This window comes from Pan paniscus, chromosome 10 (assembly GCF_029289425.2).
Source record: "Pan paniscus chromosome 10, NHGRI_mPanPan1-v2.0_pri, whole genome shotgun sequence".
Lineage (NCBI taxonomy): Eukaryota > Metazoa > Chordata > Mammalia > Primates > Hominidae > Pan > Pan paniscus.
In genome coordinates this window covers 124,639,974-124,645,973 of record NC_073259.2, presented here as the reverse complement: position 1 = coordinate 124,645,973, position 6,000 = coordinate 124,639,974, and positions in this window count along the sequence as shown.

Genomic DNA, 6,000 nt, shown 5'->3' with positions numbered 1-6,000 from the left:
AGCAATTCTCCTGCCTCGACCTCCCAAGTAGCTGGGATTGCAGGCACCTGCCACCACGCCTGGCTAATTTTTTTTTTTTTTTTTTTTTTTTTTAGTAGAGACACAGTTTCACCATGTTGGCCAGGCTGGTCTTGAACTCTTGACCTTGTGATCTGCCCACCTCAGCCTCCCAAAGTGCTGGGATTACAGGCATGAGCCACCACACCCAGCCCAGTTTTGGAGTTCAATCAGTGAAAACCTCACTTAGCTTTTTATTTTTCCTATCAGCAGATCATGAACCATCATAGCCTAAGATAGGGGAAAATAGCCTCTGGAAACAAAGATTGATGCAAAAAAAAAAAAAAAAAAACTGGAAATAAGTCAGTGCCAGCACTTGTGTGCCCTTTTTGTCTCGGCTGCTGACATGCTAGGAGTTGAGTAAAAAAGCATGGATCCCTAGAGAGGTGATTTGAGGATCCCTGGAAGCTCCCATCACCTAACAGCTTCCCAGTTTACAGAGATTTTACCTGGAGACCTTCATTTCTTTGGGCTTGAAATCCTTTTTTGATTTTCAAGAGACTGTAATTAAAATGACAATACCTCTGACAGTGGTCATATTAAACTTGCATCAGCTACAAGCTTAAGCAAGGGAGCGTGCTGCTTTAGGAAAGGTAAGCAGAAAGCAGGTGTGGGGACCTTAATGAGAAAACCTACTTTGCCTCCACCGTAATTTCACCTACGGCCAGCAGGAAAGGGAGAAAACCATCTCATTTATTTATTGATGCATCACAAATTATTTTTGACACTTAGCAGCTTAAGGCAACAATCAACACTACTTTGTGAGGTCTCTGCGGGTCAGGAAACTGGAAGTGGCTTAGCTGGCTATTCTCTTGTGAAGGTGCAGTTGAGATGTTGGCTGGGGCTGCAGTCTCATCTGAAGGCTCATTGGGGGCTGGAGGATCTGCTCCATGGTGACTCGCTTATGTGGCTGTTGGCAAGGTGATCTGACCATTGGCAGGAGACCTCAGTTCCTCATCACACAGACCTCCCTGCAGGGCTACTGGAATGTCCTCACAACATGGTGGCTGGCCTCCCTCTCTTTCGGCAAATGAGCCAAAAGAGAGAGCAAAGAAGAGGCTGCAATGTCTTCCATAGCCTTGCCTTAGAAGTCACAGCCTCCCATTTCTACAACATGCTACCCGGTACACTACTCAGTGTGGGAGGGTCCTATGCAAAGATGTGAATAAGGCCCATAGGAGGCAGCGAGATGGTTGGGGCCATCTTGGACACTGATTTAAGGCTAACACAATTATTATCTTTATTTTACAAGTGATAAATAAAGGCATGGTGCGTTAGGCCGTTCTTGCATTGCTATAAAGGAATACATGAGATAGGGTAATTTATAAAGAAAAGAGGTTTAATTGGTTCACAGTTCTGCAGGCTGCAGGAAGCGTGGTGTTGGCATCTGCTTGGCTTCTGGGGAGGCCTCAGGGAGCTTTTACTCATGGTGGAAGGTGAAGCAGGAGCTGGCAAGTCATAAGGGGGAAGCAGGAGCAAGAAGGGAGAGAGTCGGAGATGAGATGCCGCACACTTACCCAGATCTCGTGAGAGCTCACTTGCTATTGTGAGGACAGCACCAAGCCATGAGAGATCCACCCCCACCACCCAAACACCAGGTTCACCTCTAACGCTGGGGATCACATTTCAACATGAGATTTGGCAAGGACATATGTTCAAGCCATATCACATAGACAACTGTTATGTATCCATAACAGTTAAAAACTTAAAAAATTTAAAATCAATGCTTCCATTTGACCAGATGCAGTGGCTCGTGCCTGTAATCCCAATATCTTGGGAGGCCAGGGCAGGTGTATTGCTTGAGCCTGGCAGTTCAAGATCAACCCGGGTAGCGCAGCAGAAGCTTGACTCTACAAAAAAATTAAAAAAAATTTTTTTTAATTTTTAAATTTTAAAAAATTTTAAAGCGCTCACTGATGTGGTGGCACATGCCTGTAGTCTCAGCTACTCAGGGGGCTGAGGTGGGAGAATCGCTTAAGCCTGGGAGGTCAAGGTTGCAGTAAACTGTGATTACACCACTCCACTCTAGCCTGGGCCATGGAGCAAGACCTTGTCTCAAAAAAAGAAAAATTAAAATAATTAAATTAAATGAAGGGAGTTAAAATAGAATCAAACGGAGGCACGAAAAGGCTACCTGAATTTATATTATCTTGCATTTTTTACAGAACCAAATCAGCACCATTTCGTAAATGGTTATGAGATTTGACCAAGAGGGACAGTATACTGTGGACGGTGATCACATCTGATTGCTCACTGCACGATTCCCTGAAGCACCTTGAACAGCATTCAGCATTTAGTTGGTGTCCAGTAAACATCTGCTAAATGGAACATAGGAACAAATAAATACAGGCTCAAGAAGATAAAGGGGTCCTTGAAATTTAATCCATTTTATTTTCTGCTCCATCAAGTGTCTTTGGGGAGCAGAGAGCAGGGAACGAGATTCTGCATCTACAGATTTCTCATATCATCGACTTTCTGGGCACATGTGTGTTCTCATGGGTTATTGTTACACGAGCCTTCTGTTTCTTTAAGACTGGAATCTTCTGGTGTGTTGTTGAAAGGAAGGGCTGTGTGGAAGCTCCATGGGAAGGAGCATCCCCCCGCTTCTTTGAATGATAAAAGGGTCACTTTAATTGAAATAGAGTCATAACTTGTTGCCAGATTTAAGCATAAGACCTCTCATATGTCAAAACCTTAGAGCGGAGAGATTATATATACGGGCAGCACATATATAAATGTATGGATAATTTATGCAATATTTCTCCTATTCACGCTCTCTACTTAAGCTATCCATTAAAGCCCATCACATTAATTTAATTGAAAAATTCTGGGGGAATTGTATTAGCTTTTTTCCCATTAAATTAACATTACAGCCTTTAAAGAGATGTCCTGGATGACCATTGTTGCTAACAAAATTATTATGCAAATTGAAATCTGGCCTTTCTGGGTCTGGCCACCAGCTCCCCACCCTCCTCCTCCTTCTTTGACCCCTCTAATTTAATTGCTCTTTCCCCCTGAGTTCCCAGGCCACGGAAATGGGATGAGAACCCCCGGCCTAAGTCAGAGGCTCTCTGTGGGCTCCATGCCGGGCCTGGTCCATGCCCAGCACAGCAGCTTGGAGTTCTGCTCTCTGGTGCTCAAGGCCCTTTGGGAAAACACTCTTGTCTTATCTCAAGAAAGGAAAAAGCGTGGGTGGATTCCCTGCAGACTAAGAGTGGCTAAGAGTGCGCTTGGGAGTAAAGAGCTTGATACAAAAATAATAAAAAAAAAAAAAGGTCGTGTGCTGTGGCTCACGCCTGTCATCTCAGAGCTTTAGAAGGCTTAGGTGGGAGGATCACTTCAGGTCAGGAGTTCGAGACTAGCCCGGGCAATGCAGCAAGGCCCAGTCTCTACAAAACATTTTAAAATAAACCAGGCATGGTGGGAGGATGGCTTGAGCCCAGGAGTTCAGAAGGGCTGAGTTTGAAATGGGATTCTGCACTTAGTGATTCTGGAACTTCAAGCAAGTTTTCTAACCTCTGGAAAACCAGGAAACCATCCCTCCCTGGAGGCAAGGCTGAAGGAGGACAGGAAATCATGTACAGGCTGGATGTGGTGGCTCACGCCTGTCATCCCAGCACTTTGGGAGGCCGAGGTGGCTGGATCACTTGAGGTCAGGAGTTTGAGACCAGCCTGGCCAACATGGCGAAACCCCGTCTCTACAAAAGCTACAAAATTTAGCGGGGTGTGGTGGTGCATGCCTGTAATTCCAGCTACTCGGGAGGCTGAGGCACGAGAATTGCTTGAACCTGGGAGGTGGAGGTTGCAGTGAGCCGAGATTGCACCATTGCACCCCAGCCTGGGTGACAGAGTGAGACTTTGTCTCAAAAAAAAAAAGAAAGAAAATTATGTACAGTGCTTGCATCAGGCAGGCACTCATCAAGGATTGCTATTATCATGTACTGACTTCGTCATTCATTCATTTACCCATTCATTCAGGAAATAATTTCAGAGCCTCTCTCTGTGCCTGTCACTGGGTTAGGTGCAGAGGAGGTGGCAAGAGCCACAGGAATAAAGTCTCCCATCTCCTACAGCTGCTCTGGCAGGGTGAGGGTGGGGGTGGGGGCAGGGAATAAACAGGCAAACAAGTAAATCACATGACTGTAGATAGAGGTAGGCGTTCTTGTCATTATTAGCAGGTTAAGCATGTGTGTTAGGCCGTTCTACTGACGCAGAGTAGGCTCCTAATCCAATAAGACTAGTGTCCTTGTAAGAAGATGGCCACGTCTAGGCAGAGACACACAGAAAGAACACCATATGACAATGATGACACAGAGATTGGGCCAGACACGATGGCTCATGCCTGTAATCCCAGCACTTTGGGAAGCCAAGGCAGGTGGACCACTTGAGCCCAGGAGTTCTCAAGACCAGCGTGGGCAACAAGGCAAAACCCCGTCTCTACAAGAAAAACAAAAATTAGCTGGGCATGGTGGTGTGCACCTGTAGTCTCAGCTACTTAAGAGGCTGAGGCAGGAGGATCACCTGAGACTGGAAGTCGAGATTGCAGTGAACCATGATTGCACCACTGCACTCCAGCCCAGGTGTCAGACCATGCTCCGAAACCAACCAACCAACCAACCAAAAACAACAGCAAAAGAAATACCTGAGACTGGGTAATTTTTGTTTGCTTGTTTGTTTTGTTTCATTTTGTTTTTTGAGACGGAGTCTCGCTCTGTCGCCAGGCTGGAGTGCAGTGGCGTGATCTCAGCTCACTGCATCCTGAAAGGAGGCTTTATTGGCTTACCGTTCTGCAGGCTATATAGGAAGCATAGCAGCATTTGCTTCTGGGGAGGTCTCAGGAAGCTTCCAATCATGACAGAAGGCAAAGGGGGTCATGTCAAGAGCAAAAGCAGGAGCAAGAGAGAGAGTGAGGGGAAGGGGCCACACCCTTTTAAACCATCAGATCTCTCACTTCTCACCAAACGGATGGCCCAAGCCGTTCATGGGGATCTGTCCCCATGATCCCAATACCTCCCACCAGGCCCTACCTCCAGCACTGGGGATTACAATTCAACATGAGTTTGGGTGGGGATAAATATCCAAATTATATCAGCATGTATTTAAAAAGGGAGAAGTATAGTCCTAAAAATGAAGCAACCACCTTGATTTCCCTCAGCCACCAGTAAGTAGAATCAGCGTTTCCCTTGGGCTGTTTCAGAGAGGCTTCCTGTAGGTCCTGGGCCCACTTGGAATGAGCTTTCTCCACCCTGAGCTGCTGAATCTCCATGGAGCCAAAGCTGAGAGGCAGGCGCTCCAGAGCCAGGAGATCTCCGTGAAATCTGCCTTATTTCCTCTTTTCGAGGAATAAAGTGTCCCCCAAGCCTCTCATGGATCTTTCTGACTGATACTCCTCAAGTGTTCCTTGCTAATCTCTCTGGATGAGCACCAAAACCTCACTACTCTTCAGGGGTTGCCAAGGGGGATTTCTTATCTTTCTTATCTCATCTTTCCCATCTCTTAAATCTCCAGGACTCTTTCTCTTTTCATGAATGTGCTCTGCTACTTGCATAGGCACTAAGATGGAAATGAGGCTCTCTAAGGGAAAGTCAAGGCCTTCTTTGCCTTTGGGGGTTGAGAACACACCCTTGAAATAAGGAGCAGGGGTGGAGACCAAGCCTATCCCCCTCCAAATTAGTGCCAGGTTAGAGTGTGGAGAGATGGCTGGTCTTCTTGCCTCCTGTTGCAATCATCTATTGCCAGGTAACGAATAAGCCCAAACCATAGTGGCTTAAAACAATGTTCATTTGTTTGTTTGTTTGTTTGTTTGAGATGGAGTCTTGCTCTGTTGCTCAAGCTGGAGTGCAGTGGTGCGATCTCGGCTCACTGCAACCTCCACCACCCAGGTTCAAGTGATTCTCCTGCTTCAGCCTCCTGAGTAGCTGGGATTACAGGTTCCTGCCACCA